We start from the raw sequence: 23810 nt of genomic DNA on the forward strand, positions 1-23810 counted from the left end.
ACATCGAATTCGAGTCCCCTTGACATGAGTGCCGGCATTGCATTTGTCTTCGTTACCACCGATTTAACCTGCAAGGTAGCCATCAGGAAATCCAGAACACGGAGCCGTAACTCCATATGCATCTCTTATTTCTGACTTTCCCCCATTTACAACCTTTCTACACATTAATCGTTCGTTTCTAAGTGCATCCCCCACACCTCCATACCTGTCACTACTTTGCCCACTTACTTAATCTGATCCCTGCCGGCGACACTATCTGCCTATGCAGGTAGATACTTTCCATCTGAATCTCACTCTTGAGCTCGCTCTCCCCCGTTGAAAGGTTTCTCTACCCTGGCGTAGAATGCATTTATTGATAGTTACAGAATATCTCTCTGATGTTCCACGCTCCCTACCCCTTCCCTTATCCTGATCCCAGCCACGAAATCCCTCATCCTGCCCCGATTCCACTCTCATCCCGCATCGGAGACCCTCGTCAGAATCAGCGTCAGCCTCACTTAACATAGGTAAGTGCATACGTAAGTGTAAGAGCAGTACTGTGCAAACGTCTTCTTCTTACTTAGGCAAGGTTTTTCCAGGGCGCAGGCCTGGGCAGGGTTGTATGGGAGACCAGCAGTTGCCCAAGCTGCAGGCCTTCCCCTCTCCACGCAACCGATGTTGTCCAAGGGAAGGACACATGCAACTTGGCACCGGTGTCGTCGCAGAGCAATGTGTTGTTAAGTGCCTTGCTCAAGGACACAAACACGCTGCCTTCAGGTTACTAGTCCGATGCCTTGTCCACTAGGCCACGCGCCAACACGCAAACGTCTTAGGCACGCTAAATATATAGATATAATATTTTAGACCAGTACGTGAAAATAATCTTTTGCTTTCCCCATTCATCTTTTCTACACGGCCATACTTTACACCATTAAAGAACTAACAAGTCGCTTAACAAAGACCTGGCATTATCACACCTGCCAATGTATGACACATATCTCCTTATTTTCCCTCTTCAGGCCATTAATGACCATTGCCAAAAGAGCTGGTCCAATGTTGCCAGCACTGCCCATTACTCTAACATGGATATTCTGCCACCGATGGCTTCTTAAAAGCCTCACACTTGCCCGGCGTCCTTTGCTGTGGTAATATTTGCCAGTTCCTTATTTATACCACCGAAATTTGGGTTCGCACAATTTAGGATTTACTTGAACGTCTCTTCCATCTCCTTCCTACTTCACCAAGAATTCCTGGTGTCACAGAATGCATTTGACCGGATCTAAATCGTTGTCATCGAGCCGTTTGAAGTTGTGACAGCAGCATACAGGGAATTCAAACGGCTGAAATAACACGGTAGTAAATGCCTTCTATCCGCCAGATTACTGGATATCCCATTTGAGTGACGCAGTGAACGCGATTGCTCTGAATTCCACAGCTCGGCAAGACACTCTGGGCTGACGTACTGCAACAGACTTTGATTTATACAGGGAATCGATCTCCAGTGACAAGTTCCCGCCTCTGACCATTGTTATTGAACAAACAAATTACATCACCGGCAGTGTCTGAGGTGCAAATGCTGTGGGGATGTGCCAAATGAGCAGCTTAATTTACAACTTTCCACAGTTGTATTGGCAGCGGTCACAACTGTTCCTATTTTTCAACCTGAAACTTTCACTGTGGTTCTCTTTCCACAAACAATCCGGAATCGATGTTTCCAGCATTTTCGGCACTTTTTCACTGTCACGCCTGCTGTTTCGTTTACAGATAGATCCGGTTTCCCCTCAGTGTGCTCTGGATCCAGGGACACATGGAATCCCTCCCAGTCTCCTCCTGCAGACTCTCAGTTAATGTCATTCACTATTTTTGATTAAGTAGCTCCACTTTGGCTGCTCAGACACCAAACCCACCCCACCCCGTCCACTATGTGCCACCAGATATAAAACATACCCGCTGTGTACAGAGACACCCTGTCCAGTTCCCCATCAGACACCAAACCCACCCCACCCCGTCCCACTATGTGCCATCAGATATAAAACATACCCGCTGTGTACAGAGACACCCTGTCCAGTTCCCCATCAGACACCAAACCCACCCCACTCCGTCCACTATGTGCCACCAGATATAAAACAACCCCGCTGTGTACAGAGACACCCTGTCCAGTTCCCCATCAAACACCAAACCCACCCCACCCCGTCCCACTATGTGCCATCAGATATAAATCATACCCGCTGTGTACAGAGACACCCTGTCCAGTTCTCCATCAGACACCAAACCCACCCCACCCCGTCCCACTATGTGCCATCAGATATAAAACAACCCCGCTGTGTACAGAGACACCCTGTCCAGTTCCCCATCAGACACCAAACCCACCCCACCCCGTCCCACTATGTGCCATCAGATATAAAACATACCCGCTGTGTACAGAGACACCCTGTCCAGTTCCCCATCAGACACCAAACCCACCCCACCCCGTCCCACTATGTGCCATCAGATATAAAACATACCCGCTGTGTACAGAGACACCCTGTCCAGTTCTCCATCAGCCCTGGACGACATCGATTATTAAGTCATTGTGATCATCTTCCCTGTATAATGTTTATTTTCGACATCTTGAAGCCCAGAGCTGTCCACAGTTCCCTCCATATATGCGTGCATATGCGTGCGTGCGCGCGCGTGCGTGTGTGTATATAATTGTGTGTGTGTGTGTGTGTGTATGTATATAATTGTGTACCTCTTATATATCTTACAATTTCCGATTCGTGCTGTGGATTTTGAAACGGTAAGGTGACGGACAAAGCCGATGTAGAATCCACCTGATGAACAGGTAGATGCTGAAAAACTGTGGTGCTCAATTCGCTGTAGGAATATAATGGGATGATGATGCCACTACACATTCATTGTCCTATGGGTTACGAGCACAACAATCAGCACAATTCTCCCTGGTATAAATACTTTCTGCCGTGTATAGATTCCATTCCGATTCATCGCATGGTTGAACATGAAAATGCCCGTGTACTTGGCATTACCTTCGCAGTGCCCCGACAGAAATAAACGCAGGACCGGCAGATAAGGCCACACCATCAAATATTAGAAACCATTATTAGCAGATGCACACACACACACACACACACACACACACACACACACACACACACACACACACACACACACACACACACACACACACACACACACACACACACACACACACACACACACACACACACACACACACACACACATCAGTACATGTATTAAAATCTTTGTCGATCTCCCAGTTCATGCCTTTCTTTACCCAGACGGTGAAGTCAGCATATCGATTAAGGTATTAAAGAAACAAAAGCGAAATTGAAACTCCTGCAAGGCCATGTTTAGAAACAAGAATTATTAAGAGCAGAAGTAAAGACGAACAGTAAATTGGAAAAACAGAGTAATAGGCCAGTCTGACAGAGAGGGGAAAGGATTGAGCATTAAGTCGATTTCAAACTGCAAATGAAGAGAGGGTTAATATGCAGTTCACATGAAATGCAGAAATAGTGAGAGAGAACGACAGCAGTGCAGAGACAATCGACAAATGAGAGACATTCAGTCGGATAATATGAGAGTGTGTGCTTCATTCATCACAAGACTTTCGCCGGTATAGTGTGAAGAGCGGTGGTTAATTTTGCACCCATCTATTTCCTATGCAATGAAAGACTGTGGGGGCCAATTTTGCAGATTTCAGTCCCTGGTACAGACTGAGAGTGTGGGGTTCGTTAGTTCTCAATCTCTGGTTTAGTGTGAGAGTGTGTAGTTCATATTGTGCAGATCTGCTGAAGTGTAAGGGAGTTGGTTTCATTCTGTATCTCTCAGTCTCTGCTACAGTGTGAGAGTGTGGGTTTCATTCTGTATCTCTCAGTCTCTGCTACAGTGTGAGAGTGTGGGTTTCATTCTATATCTGTCAGTCTCTGTTACAGTGTGAGAGTGTGGGTTTCATTCTGTATCAGTCAGTCTCTGTTACAGTGTGAGAGTGTGGGTTTCATTCTGTATCTGTCAGTCTCTGCTACAGTGTGAGAGTGTGGGTTTCATTCTGTATCTGTCAGTCTCTGCTACAGTGTGAGAGTGTGGGTTTTGTTCTGTATCTGTCAGTCTCTGTTACAGTGTGAGAATGTGGGTTTCATTCTGTATCTGTCAGTCTCTGCTACAGTGTGAGAGTGTGGGTTTCAATCTGCATTTATGTGCCTCGGTTCCAGCGTTAGGTGTTTCATTTCAGTTCTGCACTTCTGAGACCTGATTCAATGTGAGCGAGTGTATTTTTTCTCCTTCTTTGCCGCTGTTCCTCAAACCTATCAAATAATCTTAAATAGATTCTATATTTCCTGAGCTATTTTTAGAACAGGAGTCTCCTGCAGTCTGTATATGTTATAATTGTGAGATGGACAGTGCACTGACGAATGATGACGGTTGTATCGAGCAGGACATTTGACGTCGCAGAGTCATATAACAAACAGACCATTCAGCCCGGCATCAGTCTGCACGCGTTTCGTTACTCAGCTACATAGAGCTAATTGAGCAGCACGTGATATGTAACTTTCTGTGGTTTGGCAAAAGAACCTCCTAAATGTTGAATGAAAATAATCAAATAAAATAAATTCATTACTTTATATAGATAACTGATTAACTTACTTAATAATGTGATCGAAGTAAGTCCTACCGAGGCAGAGCGTTTCATGTTCTAGCATCATTTCCTCTCAGCATTACTAAATTCCAACCTTCACCGTGTATCTCCTGCCGATTCTGTCTCATAGTTCTCAATGCGCACTAGCCCATGAATCTATTCGAGTTATGTCCCACTCATAAATAATATAATATTCATTTCGAGATTCTTACGACAACTTGAGACTTGCCTGCAGATGCCATGCATTTTCCATTGATAAAATTGTGTCTACGTTGTTCTGTGCAGCACTGAAGGGGTTTGTCAGTAAGAATGACAGGGAAGATGACGTTTCACATTTGGAATAATCCTTAGTTCCACATTGCAGCATCCGGTTGATTGATGACCTCCCGAGAAACTGGCGGCACTTCCTACGTTACAGCTCTGTCGGGAATGTTCCGCTCGTCAGAGACATGGTGGCGGAACAGTTTGCTCCAGTGTTGCAAGACACTGTGTCCTATATGACACCCATCAGTGCTGAGGAACGAGATGAATGGAGGAGAATGGGCTGCTGATGATTAATAGATTGTGAATAATAGATTAACACATCACGTGGACCTGTTAGGATCATGGGAACAGTAGAACACAGGAACAAACCCTTTGACTCCCTACTTCTGCGCTGAACAAGATACCGAATGAGACTAAACTCTGATTATTGTACATGACCCATCTCCATTCATTCACCGCATACTCATCCACTTTAATTGAATATTTACCATTATGGGAATCTCGAGGTTATACCCCAATGGGTGTCAAACCTGTACCATCAGCTCCCATGTTGAAGTAAATATTTAAGAAGGGAAGAGGAAACACGTACGGATTAAAACAAAAAGGTGAAAGCTCAGTTACAGACTTACCCGGAAGGGAGCAGGAAGGCTGGTGAGTTCTCTAAACTAGAGTCAAGTTGGGTTGTGAGATGGAACCCAGATGTAGAGACAGCGATGACAGAGAAACCAGCAAACTGTACACATATAGACTTAGTCATGGCACAGCAGATCAGGAGTTAGCAAAGGTACAAAGAGGAGAGAATACTGAACAGTTTGGGAAATATCGAGGGATACAGGTACGGAATTGGACTGTAATTAATTATGGTAAATTTGTGGTGCCAGAAAGTGAAAGAAATCTTATGATGTATTGTCACCATGACTTTTGTGGGCATCAGAGAGCAGATAGAATTATGGAACAGTTGAAGAATCTGTGTTGCTGCCCAAAACTGCGAGCAGATGTACATTATTGAAAGAATTGTTTGGTTTGTGAACAGTGATAACCCAGATAAACCGGCTAGAAAAGCACTTTCAGATACCCCCCCCCCCCCCCCCATAGAGGGGCCATGTATTAACTTGTAGGATTATTTTGTTGGATTTTCACCTCCATGCCCTGGAGGACTGAATTATATCCTCGGGATAGGGGATGCGTTCACCAGGTGGATAGAGGCTTCCCCAACTAGATAATGAAAACCGCTGACGTTACAGCCAGGATTATTTTGTTGGATTTTCACCTCCATGCCCTGGAGGACTGAACTATATCCTCGGGATAGGGGATGCGTTCACCAGGTGGATAGAGGCTTCCCCAACTAGATAATGAAAACCGCTGACGTTACAGCCAGTATTATGTTGGACGGAATTTCCACCCTTTGGGGATTGCAAAGCTCTCTAGAATCAGTCATGTTCCCCGCTACTCCGCACATGTGATACAAAATGTAATGAAACTGTCCGGGGTAAAACACAGGTTGGTGTTCCTTATCGATCACAATAGAGTGCAATTGTTGAAAGGATGAAAAGATCTTTAAAGACAATCTAAACTGAAATGAAATGGTTAGCATCCCTGTTTGAGCTAGATTTATCACAGGCCGAATATGATGGCATTGGAAAGGACCAATGCAAGCAGCGATTAATTGACTCTATTAAGGAGCCCGATTATGTCGCCGCCAATAATATGTGACGGAGGAAACAGCACAGCAAAGCTTATTTCGAGGTGCAAACAAAACCGCAGAAGTTGGAAATTGGACAGAAGGTCATGATCTCACTACATCAGCCGAGCCCCTTTACAGCTTCTCGATTTATAGGGACATATGATATCCCGGAAAGATCCGGTCCATCAGTATATAGAATCCAGACCGCTGCAATCAAGTTGGGTTAGTATCACATTAGCAAACTCCAACCACTTGGTGATAGTCAATGTCCTCTAGTCGCTGAGTTCCAGAAAACACTGTCAATTAGATTCTCTGCACCGAGATGAGATGATCCTCTTAGATTTATTTTTCAGGCAATCGACGGTGACGTGGATAAAGGAGCAGTTGCTCCCTCTGTGAGTTGGGCAACCACTTCCGGAAGTTGAGGATCGGTCACATCTTTACACTCGCCCAAGCTAAGGTGGAGATAATGGAAGAGAGAAACAGATGGGAGAACGTGTTTGTTCCGTGGACTTCTGGAAACGATTTGGGGGATAATTCAGCTGATATGAATGGATTTTAACAAGGCGTTAAAGTTAGCCAAGGTATGACCATTCATAACGTCAAAAGGTTTGGCATCCAGGGAAAGTTCGTTGGTGGATTCAGAAATGACGCCGACAGAAGGCAGAGGATAGTTGTGGACGGAGCGTTTCTCCCTGGATGTTGGTGACAGTTGTTCGGCAGAGATTTTTTCTGAGACCCCAGGTTTTTGTGTTTTTATCAATTGCTTGAATGAGGAGGTGGCAGGATGGTTTATTGTATTTTCAATGATGTGGAAGTTGCTGGAATTGGACAGTATATGGACAGTATAGTAGCTTGTCACAGATTACAGCAAGATATAGACAGAACCCAGGGCAGCGGTGAGAATTTGCAGATAGAGTTCAACCCGGAAAAGTAGGAAGTGATTCACTTTGGAAGGATGCATTTGAAGGCAGAGTTGGTACTTTCTGGAGTTAACTGAGGGCTTCACAATAGTACGAGTACTACAATGGAAACAGAATGATGCAACTTTCTCCAATAAGCCGAGGGCCGCTCATCAGTACGAGAACCACAATCGGCACGGAGCGGTGCACTGCAGGAGCAGAAGGAAGTGTGATTGACAGGTGAGCTTGAACACATCCGCTGTTCTGCACATACTCATAGTGACGCTCGAAAGGCAATATACCTGAAAGTAAATCAGGAGAAAAAAATACAACTTCATGGCAAATAATAGAACAGCCTGGGAACTTGCTGCTTTTGTTCGGACAGAGAATGGATGGCGAAATAGTGGTAGAATTGTGGCAGGTTTGTGAACATATTCAAAGTCAAATAGACTGCATCGCACGTCACGGGTGTGGGACGGCCCGGTCATTCACTGGCAGAGGTCAGGTTCCTGCCAAATGGCCCATGTGTGCGCTGGAAAACATTGTTCTTCAAACTGTCCACAGCCCTCGCTAATCTCCCGAGGACTCGTTCCCTTTTTGACGACAGGTCTCTGGAATATCGCTGTGGATCTTCTACAGTGTTCGCAGGAATATTTGTAGTGTATTTTATTGTAACACATGTCAGCTGTCACTGTGATTTCCATCACTCAAACCGCCCGGAATGACTGGAACGAACGAAAGAAAAGAATGAACGAATATTCCCCTTTAATAAAGAAGTGTTCTCAATTTCACCTGCCAGAGCAAACTCCTTCCCTCAAATTCAGAAGCGAATGTGCTCCGTCAAATGTTACAAAATAAATCGACTTCAAGATGAAAGCCTACTTTGAAAGCTACATAGATATAAAACTATCCTATTTAAATAGCTGAAGCCATGTATCATGAAAAATAACATGGAATATTCACGTCATATTTTGTTTTAAAATAGTTAGATTGCAATATCCCTTGAGGAGTCAAATTAATGACACGGGAACAGTGATAAAAGTAGTTTAACGTAAGTGTTTGTGCATTTGGTTGTCACTACTGTCCTTGACGTGACAACTACGTTAATTGCCTCAGTGGAATTGCTCTCACCTCAATAAAAGTCTGCTAAACCGATCACCAGTCCATCCGAGCAGCTGAAACGCTCCGTACAACTGAACACTGGTTCTGACGGAATATGGGATATTCGACGATTTACTACATCGCAGCCATTTTCTATCCCACACTTGTAGCGGTTGGTGTCCCCGGTAAGATGCCGGAGCTGGTTACTTTATGTATGGTGCCGTCGTTACTCTGCTGCGGTATCTGCGCTCTTACTAAGCACAGATGCTACCATTGGCTGAAACGTTTCCAGAGTGGAGGGTTCATGGTTCTGATTGTTTTATGTACATTTCCGTACTTCGATTGCAATTTTTTCTTTCTCAATTAAGTCGGTGCCAATATTGTCAATGTTTCATAATTTCACTTCGCTAGGCTTTATGAAGTGACGCCGGCCTCTGCTTTTCCAGGTCCGAGTCTATATCAGTGCAGACAATTCGACATTATAACAACGTGGTAGCTTATTCAAATGACGGTCCAGTCTATTTTCGACACGTAGATCTGTTCTTCTGCAAATAAGGAAATGAAAACTCTTGCATTATCTCCTTCTTTCCACTGTGTCATCGCTACAAACAAACCTGTCAGCACTTTTACCTCTAATAATGGAAATGGTGTTGGTTACTGGGGAGATACCAGTAACTGGTGTCAGTAATTGAGTAGTGGAATTCATTTCCTCGCTGTCAACTGTCGGAGTTTCGCCAATCCACTACCATTCCAATGCGTCATTGTCCTCCCGCCAAAGTGCAGCTACTGAAACCGTACACACTGGATTTCCGTTTTCCATTTCCAAACAAACTCTACTCTGCATAGCATTGGAAGAACGGGTGCATTCAGAGAGAGCTGTTGCTGACCAGATTTCTATTTCTTTTTCAAATATTTTTTGCAGTTTATTTAACGGCGATTGTGATCATCTCTCGGGGAAAATGCATCACCCGTTACCTGGTTGGAATGGTAACTACGGTTCTGATGGTGGTTATCGTTGTTGCTTTAGTGGAACAGACCAAACAATAGCTACATTTATTCTATTCATATTTCTAATGGGTTTTTTTTTTCAAATTCCTTGTAGTTAATTTAACGGCGATTGTGATCCTATCTCGGGGAAAATGCGGACTCTCCAAATGCATCACCCGTTACCTGGTTGGAATGGCAACAGCGGATCTGATGGTAGTTATCGTTTCTGCTTTAGTGGAACAGACCAACAATATCTACATTTATTCCAGATCCCTGCTCATCACTCCTGTATGCGCTCTGACACTTGTATTCGGGATCATAGCGACGGACTGTTCTGTTTGGTTTACTGTCAGTTTTACCTTCGATCGCTTCATCGCAATATGTTGCCGAAAGCTGCGGGAGCGATACTGCACTGAGAGAACAGCAACGGTGGTTATGGTGACCGTGGTTATAGTGAGCTGCGGGAGATGTGCCCCGGTTTATTTTGCCCTTGAACCTTACGTCATCATTGACAACACACCCTGGCGGTGCATCGGCACATCTGAATACGCTACTTCACCCGTGTGGAGAGGATACGCATTACTGGGCAGTATTTTAACACCATTGCTACCAATCGGATTAATCCTGGTGTTTAACGGGTTAACTGTAAGACATATCGTTATGGCAAATAGAGTCCGCAAAAGGCTTCGGCACAGCAGCGACAATCAGAAAGATGCCGAAGTGGAAAAACGCAGAAAATCGATGATTTTGTTGTTTTCTATATCAGCTAATTTGATATTATTTTGGATGCCCTATGTAGCCCATTCCCTGAAATGGCAAAGGCAAAACTATTTTTACGAGGACAGATATTTGAGTTCCCCGGTATACATCCTACAGCAATTTGGGTCCATGTTGCAAATGCTCAGCGTGTGCACCAATACTTGTATCTATACACTGACACAGAGGAAATTCAGAGAAGAGCTGAGGAATGGAATGAAATATGTGTTTACATTAAATGGCCATCAGTGTACATAATGCCCGCGTCTAATGGCATTTCCACGGAATTTTCAAATAAACCGGTTTTACAATGAACAGGTTTGGCAAACATGTCGTAAACTCAATCAATCATATGCCTGGTCATCCGGAAATTGCAGAATTGGTGGAAGATTGCTGATTTCATACAGTTCAGGTCGGTAGCAATACAAACGCGCAATGCTGCTGCCGTGGTTGTTACATTGGTTGAAGTATGTTCCAAACTATCACAGACACTCGACTGTCACAAGGGCAGGGATGGCTTCAGGACGTTCCGTGTTTTAGATGTTTCAAAATGGACAGGGTCGGGTAACTGAGCGTAAAGTGAGTCTGATGGTATCAGTGATAGTATCGTAGCTGCAGAAAGGAAGGACAACGTGGAGCATTTGCTTATTAATAGATGGCGAGTCTAACACAGAAACACGAAAAACGCGATCACCCCATTGGGAGTATTCTATGCAGATCAACCAAATAAGTGCAACGGGAACGGTGAAGAAACGATTGGTAAGCGGACATTGGACATTGGCCATGTTATTGACACGGGTAACTGAAACGTCCACAATGTTCTCTGGTACCTCCCCAGGGTAAAATGTGTAGATATGACATAATTTCTCAGTTGTGTCCAGGAAGGATTCATGTCATTTTATGAAGACAGGCGGACTAGCGAACAGTCCATACCAGATCTAATATTAGAAAAGGAAACGTATCAGGTAACACATCTCTGGGTGGGTCAGCATTTCAGAGCAATAGGGCAGATCTGCCCTCGATTTACCTTGCACATGGATAGGACAAAGGAGCATTGAATGTGTTTAATTGAAAGTCGGCGATTTATGGTGCTTCCTATCAGGAACTTGGGAAGGTACATTGGGAGATGATGCACTCAGGGAAATGCACGACAGATATGTAGAGATTGCTTCGGGAGTACTGACATGGGGTTCAATAAGGGCTTGTCTCATTGTCGCAGGGAAAGGATAACAGCATAATGTAACCCTGGGTGACAATAAAGTTGTAAAAACTCGTCAAGAGGAAGAAGGAAAAGTACTTAAGGTTCAGGGAGAAAGGATCTGGTAGGGTTATGGAAGGTCAGAATACACACAGGAGAGAATTTAATAATGGACTTAGAAAAATTAGAAAGGGACGTGAGAAGTCCTTGGCGAGTTGCACTGTGAAGAATAGGAGGATGACTGGAGAGAGTGTGGGTAGACCGGAAGTTAAAGAGGAAAACGTATCTGGAGCCCAAGAAGGCAGTGAGTCTTGATAGATGAAGGTGAACACAGCGTGTAATGTTCTCGCTCGGGTGTAACAGAACGCTGAACTAAACACTGAGGTAAACCGTAGTCAATGAAAACAAGGTCGCAGTAAGATTAACCATTTACTGTTCACTCTTCCACATTAACGTATGGTGAAAACTGTTGATAAAGCAACACAAGATTTGTACAGTATTTGTTTCCTTCTTGATATCACATTTACATCGTAATTACTTGCAAAAGTAAACTACAACAACTACATTACATTAAAGTGCAGCATACAGTCAGAATATACTTACGCCATTGACTGCTTTAAATACACTTCAAGACAACTATCCGCAACTCTTTAACTAACGAAAACATAAACCTTATCGACCGTCGTTACTTTTAACAGAATCAGCGTTAACATTTTAATTCAAAATATCGATTATCTCGTGAACTTACAGCGTTGCTTCACTGTGTTTCTAATGCGTAGAAGACAACTTTTCTTGCGCCGGACTCGCACATGTGAGCCCCCACCTTCCCGTTTCTCCAAACCGGTATTTTCCCACAAGACGCGGCGAAACCGGATGTGACGTCATCGCCGCGCTATATCACAGACAACGAATTTACTTTAAACAATCCTAACTTCAGCTAGAAAATGCTAACAACGAATTACTAAGCGAAAATATTATAAACTAAATAACTGCCATAAAGGCAACACCCAGCGCAAAAAGGTAGTTACGGTAAAATATGCCGAGGCTAAGAAAGAGGATGCGCTGAAAACTTGGAGAATATTATAATAGATGATACCCCGGTGCTGGAAGGAATATTGTCCAGATGATTTGGAAAGGAAAGCGAAGACATTGCTGAGCTTCTGGACAGGATATTTGTGTTTTCCGTAGCTACGGAAGTAGAACTAGATTAGAAGGTAGCAAATGCTATTCATTTGTTGAAGCAAGATAATAGGATACTAATTGGAATTATAGACCAGTGAATCTTTCATCAGTAGTGGGTAAACTATTATGGAGGATTATTAAAGATGGAATTTATGAGTATTTGTAGAAACGTAGTTTGGCTACGGAGAGACAACGTGGCTCTTTGAGAGGTATGTTATCCTATATGAGCCAGGTTGAGTTATCTGAACAGTCGATGTAGGTGTATTAATTCCGAGATTCAGGGGGCATGGGAGCTAGGTAATCCTTCGTTGATTCAGAATTGACTTCCTAACAGAAGGCATGTGATGTAGTAGATAGAGTGAATTCTGGCTGGAAGACAGCGGGCAACCGCGTCCCGCTAAGAGATTTACAACTTTTGGACTTAGCAGTTACAGTGTTCCGAGAAATACGGCTCAGGGAAATAATCGACTTAATCTGATCACACAGCAGCAGCTGGTTAATTTATGGAATTAGGACTGATGACGTAAGAAAATTGCTGAGCTATTGACTACACTGCCATGTTATCTAAGCTGACCTGTCATTTACATGTTACAGGGCAGATGCTACAATGTCCTCAAAACAATCTTTTCCAATGGAGACCTACAACTTAAAACCAGTATTTAATAGTGTTCAGAGCAGCTTCTGGTGCTCATTAAAATAACCATCCTTCCTGAATGACAATTCCAAATTCCCAGTTCAATTCCCAATAATTCGAAATATTGGTTTTATCATATCGGGTGTAGATACGGTCAAACTTCGATCCATTTAACCCTGAATCCACATGGCCGGTGTGAAATCCGAGTCTCCCTCTGAATTAATAATAAATGAAACACACAAAACTACACAAACTAAAAATACAGCGAGGACAAAGCAAACACCCGTGCACACACTTGTCTCCCTTCAAAACCATCGTAGGCAATTGGAGAATACAGAACAAACAACTTCCAAAGCAAAAGGCCTGAGCACGTATTCTGCAGAAGAGATTGGGAGCGTGAGATGTGTAGAGCTTAGGCGAGCATACATCAGCACTTCATAGAATTTCGGAAAGATATGCAGCCTTCGAATTTCGCATCAGTTCCTGGAAATCACTTCTCGCAAGGTGACACAATTTTTTTTGTCATGAGTATGGTGAAAAAGAAGATTAATTCAATCATCCCCCCAACACAAACTAAAGAAACACACAACTGACATAAAGCCATTCATGGCCATAATCTTTCTCTCTTTCTTTCAATTGACATCACTTATGTCCAAACCGCATGCTGTATTTTAAATCTGCAATGCATTCATATTTTCAAAATATCGCAGAAAATGGCATGGTCTTATTTGTTCAACAGATAACAAACATCTGTAATGGCAATCATGCAACACTTAATAAAGCCTTTCGACTCCAGGACAAAGAGACGCCGAAAGTAATGTGTCCCCCGAGTTAATATTCAACACAATTAAAACATGACGTCTCCACAACTGCAAGCCTCCAAAGGCTGCCAAGGCTTCTGACCTTAAATTTCTGTCCAAGGATAGGATTCGGGCTAAATGAACCCTTTGTTGTATAGTATCGGGGCGAATGATTCCCATTACCACAGCCGAAACAAAAGATTTGTTCCCTGTACTGGGACCACTATCACACCCACCTCCAGACCTGAACTATTGTCTCTACCGCCTTACTGAAGGTATATTCATGCAGTGTGAAACTCCCTTTATCATCTCACATCTATCTCCTTATGCTGTAACCATCCATTTTACTCAGTCTCCATGCTTCAGTATGTGCGAGGACAGAGGGATCGAACAGCATCAACGACTTTCTAGATTGGTCGGTGTTGCGAGACACTGACGTTGTAATCCAGACATATAGTCAGACAGCCACAGGAAACCACTGCACAGAAACAGGGTCTTCAGTCCGTCCAGACAGTGAGGAATTATTTACACTGCCTAATCCCATCGACCTCACTCAGACCGTGGCCATCCATATCCCTCTCATCCGTGTACTTATCCAATCATCTCTTAAACGTTGAAAGTGAAATCTCAATTACCGTTTGCGTTGGTAGCACTGTCTACACTCTGCCGACCCTCTGAATGAAGACGTTTCTCCTCATGTTTCCCTTAAACTTTTCACATGTAACCCCCTGGCTTGCCTCAGGCTCGCTCAGCTCGCTTCCGTCTGGGGGAGCAGCCTTCGGCCCCACCAAACTGGATAATCAGATTGTTTGAATGCTGTGTGATGTCCCCAAACCGGCCAATTAACAGATAGTACGCCATGTGCGATTAAATGATTACACTTCATAGAGATTACTAAAATTAAGTGATTAATAAAGATGCAGTATATAAGAAGGAAAAGAAAATAAAGAAAAGGCGCCAATTTATCAAAGTCCTAACACTTCGTGCACAACCTTTGGAGCTCAATGAGCGAAGTCTTCTAGCCACCATTTGATCCCGTCAGACCTCCTCGACTCGCAGCTCAGGACCACCCGCAGTGATCAACCAAATCCCCTCCCCCCGGCACGTCTGTCTTCTTCTCGTCCCCTCGCCAAACCTCCTGGCCTGGGAAACCCGCTTGGGCTCCGTTCCGTCGCCCAGTTAACAGCATCGCGTCCTCTCTTTCTCACCCCCTCGCGCTGACTCCCCAAAAGCCCGCCAACACTAGATTACAGACCCAGAAGAAAGAACAACATTAATACCATTTGGTTAACAAATGAATACAATTCTCGTTATCAGTAAATTTTAACCTAAACGAGCATCCAGTACTCTCTCATAACAAAGAAGCATTCCTACTTTTAACAAAACTAAGAAGCCATTTTGATTAACATACGCTGTAACAAAGAAAAAGAAGAAACCCCTTTACACTCTTCCCGCACCAAATAAAATTCATGTCCTCATGACTGTTAAATAACTCGACCACTCTTCCTGCCAACACACACCCTAACCCAGGCGCAAACAGTGGCATTGCTCCCCAAACAGTAAACCTGACGCCCTGTCCCTCAGGCGCTACATAGGTAAACTTATCTGGGAGTTCCCTAACCCTTCGAGACCTCCGTACCCCCTCACCTAAATCCTCCAGGCTCAGACACAACTGGGAATACCTCGGGTCCGCTTGCCAACTCCTCTCTCAACCGGTACACTTTACAACTATATTTGGACTCTGCAGTTACAGTGTTCCGAGAAACAGGGCTGAGGGAAATAACCGATTTAATCTGACCACCCAGCAACAGCTGGAAAGTTAATGGAATTAGGGGTGACGACGTAAGCAAATCGCTGAACTATTGACTGCACCGCCAGAGGAAACCACTGCACAGAAACAGGGTCTACAGACCGTCAGGTCAGTCAGGAATTATTTAAACTGCCTACTCCCATCGACTGCACCCGGACCGCGGCCATCCATACACCCAGTACTTATCAAATCATCTCATAAACGTTGACATCGGAATCTCAATTACCTCTCTGCGATATGGAGACCCGCCGGTGCTCAGCCTCACTTCCCGGCCCAAAACACCCGAACCGACTCTGTAGCCTCCCGGAGATACCGCAGGCTTCTGCCTCAGGCGCTGACGGAGCGGGAGGAGAGAGCACGTCACATGACTGTGTACAGAGAGGCTTCGCAACCCTTTGGGGCACATGAGGGGTAGACGGAGAGTTTCGGGTCTTCATCCCGCATTCAGCTTCCCGGGAGGTGGCGGGCTTTTACCGGAGTGTGTGCGACCCTCCAGACAGCGGGAGGGGTAATGGCAGGCTCTTGTTTCCTCTGCTCCGGAGAGAGGAAGGAGTGGTAGCCCCTACTGAGACAATGCGGGCTGATAACGTCCTGAGGCCGGCCGTGTCGAACGAAGGGGATGGAAGGTTGGAGATTTATCTGACATCCGTGTGGCTGATGCATGGAGCCAGCGGCGGCCGGGAAAATGGGTGTGTGTGGGTGCGGTGGGGAATCCCAGGTTCCCGGCACTTCTGGGGTGGGCGGGATTCCGTGGTGCTGTGTTCAAAGGAAGTGTGCCTTTGAGAGCGCGGTAATGCGGCGTTGGGCCGTGAGGGGGAGCTCCTCGATGGAGAGGAAGAAGTTCGCTGTATGGTCTTAAGATAGTTCGAAGGGTCACTTTAACTATTTATGGAATAACAAGAACAAAGGATTTGTGTAAAACATAATAATATTAATATATTATTGTGATTCACTCTGTTCAAGCAGCCTCCTTTTAGGAGCAGGTAAAAACACACTAATCCCGCAGTTCTGCTTCAGTCCTCAAAATAATCCGCCAGACACGTGTCAGACCGAAAGTATTCCCAATGCACCATGATTGTCCCACAGCCTCGTGTCAGACTCAAAGCTAACACCACTTCCGTGATCATGACCCACAGCCCGTGTCAGCCCCCGAATTGATCACACTATCCCGCTCTCCCCACAGCTAGTGTCAGTCACGGAGCTAATCGCACCGTCCCACTCTCTTCGCACTGCTCAAGTCAGTCATAGAACTAATGACACTGTCCCACTCTTTCCCCACAGTCCGTATCAGTTCCCAAACTAATCACACTGTTCCACTGTCTCCCCATAGCCCGTGTCAATCGCCATATTATTCCCACGTCTCGGTTCTCTTCCCACAGGCCCACGTCAGTCCCCAAACTAGTTGCACTGCCGCGCGCTCTCCACCCATCTCCGCCCTTGTCAGTCTGCAAATTAAGCACAGACCCACGACCTCCCGACATCCCCTGTCAGTCCTCAAATCATGTGGGTCCACTATTTCCCTACAGCTCTGTTACATCTCTTAAGGTAATTAGCTATGGGAAGTGGAATCATGGTCCTAAAGGTCTGGAAACGGACCTTAAATCAGGAACGGATATGCTCTGGGAAACACACAACGGAAATGGGGAGGGATGGCAGACGGCACTTGCATGGGCTCCTGGGTAGATTTGTCCCATTGGGGCAGGGAAAGGATGGTAGGGTGAAGGACCCATGAGTGACAAGAGATGTGGATCATCTCATCCAGAGATAAACAAAGCTGATTTAAGGTTTCGGAAACAAGGATCAGACAGGACTGTAGAAAGTTACAATTCAGCCAGAGACGAACTGAAAAATTGGAATCTGGAGAGCTGGAAAGGTCTTTGGAAAGACTTAGTAACGAAGATTAAGAAAAGCCCCAAGCATTCTAGATTTATGTGAAGAAGAAGAGGATGATTACAGTGAGGGGAGAAATGGTCAAGGATATAAGATGAAACATGAGTCTGGAATCGGGGAGGTGTGGCAAGGCATTATTGAAGACTTTACTTCAGTATTTACCACCGAGAGGGATCTTGACGTTGTGAAGGGGTTAAATGTGCTGACGTGCTGGAACATGTCGCGGTGAAGAGAGAGAATTTTTGAAAGACATTAGGATAGATTAGTCCTCGTGTGGTCGGGATATACCCAAGGTCACAGCGCGAAGCGAGGGGAGAGATTGCCGCTCCCTTGGCGATGATCGTTGTGTTATCACTGGCCACAGAAGGGCTGCCAGAGGATTGGAGCTTGGAAAATATTATTCCTTTGTTCAAGAAAGGGAATGACGATAACTCTGGAAATTATCGTCCAGTGAGTCTTACTTCAGTGGTGGGAAGCTTTAGGGGAAGTTTCTTTTTGGCGGGATTTAGAAGAATTTGGAGAAGCATATCCTGACTAGGGTGTCAGCATGGCTTTGTGAGGAGCAGGTTATGCTTCACGACCCTGATTGAATTCTGTGATGTGACACGGATGGAGTTCAATCTGGAAAAGTGTGAACTTGTTCACTTCAGAAGAACGAACTTGAAGACAGAATACAGGGTTAATAGCAACATTGTCAGCAGCCTATTAGAACAGGGGGATGATGGGGTCCACATCCAAAGATTCCGCAAAGCTTCTCTGCTAAGATAAGTTGGTTTCTTGATAAGTTTGTTAAGGAGGCTTATTGGGTGTTTCCTTCATTAGTCAGGGGCTTGAGTTAAAGCGCCGCGAGGTATTGAAACTCTAAAATACTGGTCCGATCACATTTGGAATATTGTGTTCAGTTCTGAGCGCCTCATTATAGAAAGGATGTGAAAACTTTGTGGAGGGTGCAGTTTACCATGAGGCTGCCTGGATAAGATATTCCGGACATTCTCTTTGGAGATTAGGAGGTTGAGAGCTGACTTGATAGAGTTTTACAAGATACGTTTCTACCGAAGGAAGTATACGTTGCATCTTCCCACCGCCAGCCTACGGCGAGATGTAGCACTTCTATAGCACCCTCCCCAACTCAGGGTCACGTGATGCCATGGGAGCAGGCGGTGGATGGTCGTATGAGCTGCCGATGCTGGTTACATGTTCTGCTTATGCGATCGCTGACACCAGGCACAAAATCGCTGAAGAGTATTGATGACGGCTGGAATCAGCTGTCTTATAAAGATACTTTCTAGGAGAAGGCAATAGTCAGTGCAAATGGTTTAGATGGGACATCCGGGTGGGTTTCTTAAATTAATGTGTATATTGTCAAGTGAAGTCAAGTCTCTTTTTATTGTCATTTCGACCATAACTGCTGGTACAGTACACAGTAAAAGCGAGACAGCGTTTTTTAGGACCATGGTGCTACATGAAACAACACAAAAACTACACTGAACTACGTAAAAAAATTCAAAAGCTATACGAGACAACAGACCTACCCAGGACTGCATAGAGTGCACAAAACAGTGCAGGCAGTACAATAAATAATAAACAAGAAAGTACGCACATTAGAGGGCAGTAGGTTGGTGTCAGTCCAGGCTCCGGGTATTGCCCTGGGGGAGGAAACTGTTACGCAGTCTGGTCATGAGAGCCCGCAGGCTTCGCTGCCTTTTCCCAGACAGCAGGAGGGAGAAGAGTTTGTATGACGGGTGCGTGGGGTCCTTCATAATGTTGTTTGATTTGCGGATGCAGCGTGTGGTGTAAGTGTCCGTAATGGCGGGAAGAGAGAACCCGATGATCTTCTCAGCTGATCTCACTATCCGCTGCATGGTCTTGCTATCCGAGATGGTGCAATTTCCGAACCGGGCAGTGATGCAGCTGCTCAGGATGCTCTCAATGCAAACCCTATCGAATGTGATGAGGATGTGGGGTGGGAGATGGACTTTACTCAGCCTTCGCAGAAAGTAGAGATGCTGCTGGGCTTTCTTTGCTATGAAGCTGGCGTTGAGGGACCAGGTGAGATTCTCCGCCAGGTGACCAACAAGAAATTTGGTGCTCTTCACGATCTCTACCGAGGAGCCGTCAATGTTCAGTGGAAAGTGGTCGCTCTGTGCCCTCCTGAAGTCAACAACGATCTCTTGTTTTGTCACACTCAGAGACAGGTTTTTGGCTCTGCACCAGACCGTTAGCCGCTGCACCTCCTCTCTGTAAGCTGACTCGTCGGTCTTGCCGATGAGACCCACTACGGCCGTGTCATCGGCGAACTTGATGATGTGGTTCGAGCTGTGTGTTGCAGCACAGTCGTGGGTCAGCAGAGTGAACAGCAGTGGACTGAGCACTCAGCCCTGGGTGTAAACTCACACTCTCCTGCTCAGATCAAAATCAAAGGTGCATCAATTCGAAGTTAATTACAATAATAAACAGGGTGTCTCAGAGGCACAAAATCAAATGTAACATTTCAGTGGAATGCTCAGCTTGAGAGACACCTAGTCACCCGGGCGTTGCAAGCATTAAAAATCACGAGTGCTCTAGGTGAGGCTCGAACTCACAGCCTCGGCATTTCTCCGCCGTGTACTGTCATATGTGTACCGAGCGCTAACCGATTGCGCCACTAGAGCCCAGTGCTGCAAACATGTATTTTACATATGGAAAGAAAATTTAGAAGAAAATTACAGATATCATCGTGCATAGAGCCTAAAATATACAGCCCGTGAAAAGGCCGTTCGGACCACAATGTATTGCCATACCAGCTAAAACGCAAATCAAAGGCACTCAAACTCTAATCCCTCCTCCCTACCCTGTCCATATCCCTCGATCTTCCTTACATCCGTGTGCATATCGAGTCAGCAGATCAAATACCACCTATAAATTTGCTGATAATGCAAACATTGTTGGTCGAATCTCAGATGGAGACGAGAGGGCGAACAGGGGTGAGATACGTCAACTAGTTGAGTGGTGTCGTAGCAACAACCTTGCACTGAACGTCAGTAAGACGAAAAAACTCAATGTGGACTTCAGGAAGGAGAGAGATACCAATCCTAATAGAGGGACAGGAAGTGGAGAGAGTAAGCAGTTTCAAGTTCCTGGGTGTTAAGATCTCTGAGGACTTAACCTGGTCTCAACATATCGATGCAGTTATAAAGAAGGCAAGACAGCGGCTATACAGTACTTCATTTGGAGATTAACGAATAAACTCAAAAAACTTCTGGAGAGCATTCTGACAGGCTGCATCAAGTCTGGTATGAACAGGGACGTGTTGCTACTCCACCGGATGGAGAGATGGGGAGAAGGGGAGCTCTATGATCATGCGGATGAGAGCTATGGATGGGGAGAACAAGTGAGCACTCAGTACTCAGTAGGCGAACTTTAAGTACAGACTTTCCATGAGCGAAGATGACAGGCGACAATTGCAGTCTGCTTTTTAAAGGAACAGCGGCATTTAACCATTCTCCGGCGAAATTCAGTGTAGAGACTTGGATGGCAGTCTTTGTTATGTTGGAAAAACTGATGCTGGAGCTCTTCCCTAGTTGGGAACTGAAGGGTATTTGATGTTAATCTTCATCCTCTCTTGAATCTTTCTTTGTACGTTGTTACTCTGTCTGTCCAGACGCCACATTTGGGCTGAAATTTTGCATTTTCATTATAGTTGATTATCCGCTCTCAGTGCTTCACTTTCTCAGCCAGATCATGTGAACCTTCACTGACACAGCAGCATATAGTTAGAGAGACAAAAACAGACAGCAGAGGACAGGCAGCCAGACAGACGAATAGATAGGTAGATAGATAGATAGATAGATAGATAGATAGATAGATAGATAGATAGATAGATAGATAGATAGATAGATAGATAGATAGATAGATAGATAGAAAAAAAAACACACAGACAGTTATGCCAGTGGTGGAAAATAATTCGAAGGTCAGTGGAATGAGCTTTAACAGAGAACGCAGGAACAACCAATGGTCCGTACACAGGGACTCCGGAGACCGAACACCCAAGCCCGGTGATTTTTTGGTCTAATGCAGAAGCGACATTATTGTGAACATTGAAATTGCAGTAGCATGGGTCGCAGAGTGGTAACTAAATCTCTGCGTCAAATGCCTACATCTGAAGAAACTCAACACCTTCCGCTAACGAATGCTAAAACTTACAGTTTCAATAAACCTGTACCTTCACAGTAGATGCAGCTGATATGGAGACGTAGTTACCACCACTGAACCCCAGTATGTCTGTAATATTTTTTAAACTTCCTCATGAAGCACCTCTTCTTCCTCCGTTTCGAGAACTGAATGTTTGATTCTCTGCTGATATCTGAAATGTTTCATGTTCGGCAACTTCCTGGTGAAACCCTTCTGCAGCGGTTTCAGTGCCCCTTATTCAGGGCCCGTTCCCGCCCCTTATTCATGTTTGAAGTCCATTTTCCTTGCCCATTTCTACATCAGCAAACATGAACCCCGTCATTCTTTGTCAATATTCTCCAATATTTGGGGAAGGAAGTCGAAGGATCAGAACGGGAGTGCGGCGGAAGCCATTTAGACTTTCTCTTATTCTCATCGGAGTTAAGAAAGGCGGTGCTGCGCAGGCGTGTGACGTCGGCCAGAGAAGCTGGGAAGATTAGAAAAGGACACATTCTTAAACAGCGGGCAGCATCGTTTGCGGGCAGTGGAGTGAGCCGGGAGCAGAGTGCAGGCTTAAGGGCTTTGGCTCAACGGGCTTAGGCAGAAGCAGGCGAGGCAAGGCAGGTTTAGGTTTCAGTTTTTCCTGTTACTTGAGGAAAGGGGAAGTATGAGTGTGCTCTTGTTGTTCTCGCTTTCGGATATGGGATGTCCTAGAGTCTTCTAGCCTCCCGGACGTCCACATCTACGCCAGGTGCGGCGAGCTGCAGCTCCTGAGGGACCGTGTTAGGGAACTGGAGCTGCAGCTCGATGACCTTCGTCTGGTCAGGGAGAGTGAGGAGGTGATGGAGAGGAGTTACAGGCAGGTGGTCACACAGCGGCAGCGGAAGGCAGACAAGGGGGTCACGGTTAGGAGGGGGGGAGGGGAAGTGTCATGTACTAGAGAGTACTCCAGTGGCTGTACACCTTGACAATAAGTACTTGTGTGTGAGTACTGTTGGAGGGGACAGCCTACCTCGGGGAAGGAACAGTGCGTTTGGCACAGAGTCCGGCCCTGTGACTCAGAAGTGTAGGGAAAGGAAGAGGAAGGCAGTAGCAATAGGGGACTCGATAGTTAGGGGGTCAGATAGGCGATTCTGTGGGCGCAATCAGGTGACCCACATGGTAGTTTGCCTCCCTGGAGCCAGGGTCCGGGATGTTTCTGATCGCGTCCAAGATATCCTGAAGTGGGAGGGTGAGGAGACAGAGATCGTGGTACATATAGGTACCAATGACGTAGGTAGGAAAAGTGAAGAGGTCCTGAAAGGAGAATATAGTGAGCTAGGAAGGCAGTTGAGAAGAAGGACCACAAAGGTAGTAATCTCGGGATTACAGCCTGTGCCACGCGACAGTGAGAGTAAGAATGAAATGAGGTGGAGGATAAATGTGTGACTGAGGGATTGGAGCAGGGGGCAGTGATTCAAGTTTCTGGATCAGTGGGACCTCTTTTGGGGCAGGTGTGACCTCTACATAAAGGACGGGTTACACTTGAATCCTAGAGGTACAAATATCAAGACGGGAATGTTTAATAGAGCTGTTAGGGAGGGTTTAAAACTAATTTGGCAGTGGGTTGGGAACCGGAATGATGGAGCGTAGGAGAGAAAAAGAGAAATAGATCTAAGGTAGTGAGCAGTAAGGATGTCAGGAAGGACAGGCAGGTAATGCCGCAAATTTGCAGCTATTGGGATGAGTTGCAGTTAAATAAAGTTGCAGTGCAATCAATGCAAAAAGTACCAAATACTGGACTTAAGGTGTTATACTTAAATGCACGCAGCATAAGG

At 45.2% G+C, this 23810-nt stretch overlaps 1 protein-coding gene and 1 non-coding gene across 2 annotated transcripts in view; one reads left to right on the plus strand and one right to left on the minus strand.

Annotated features, from left to right (window-relative positions):
• The window catches only part of LOC140721777 (uncharacterized), a 455764-nt gene that overhangs the window by 171060 nt on the left and 260894 nt on the right, over positions 1–23810 (plus strand). The window lies entirely within an intron of this gene.
• Positions 20402–20495, minus strand: trnam-cau (transfer RNA methionine (anticodon CAU)). Its single transcript has 2 exons — positions 20458–20495; positions 20402–20437 (listed from the first exon to the last, which is right to left on the minus strand). It is a non-coding gene; the product is annotated as a tRNA-Met (tRNA).

Source organism: Hemitrygon akajei, unplaced genomic scaffold, assembly GCF_048418815.1.
Source record: "Hemitrygon akajei unplaced genomic scaffold, sHemAka1.3 Scf000061, whole genome shotgun sequence".
Classification (NCBI taxonomy): Eukaryota; Metazoa; Chordata; class Chondrichthyes; order Myliobatiformes; family Dasyatidae; genus Hemitrygon; species Hemitrygon akajei.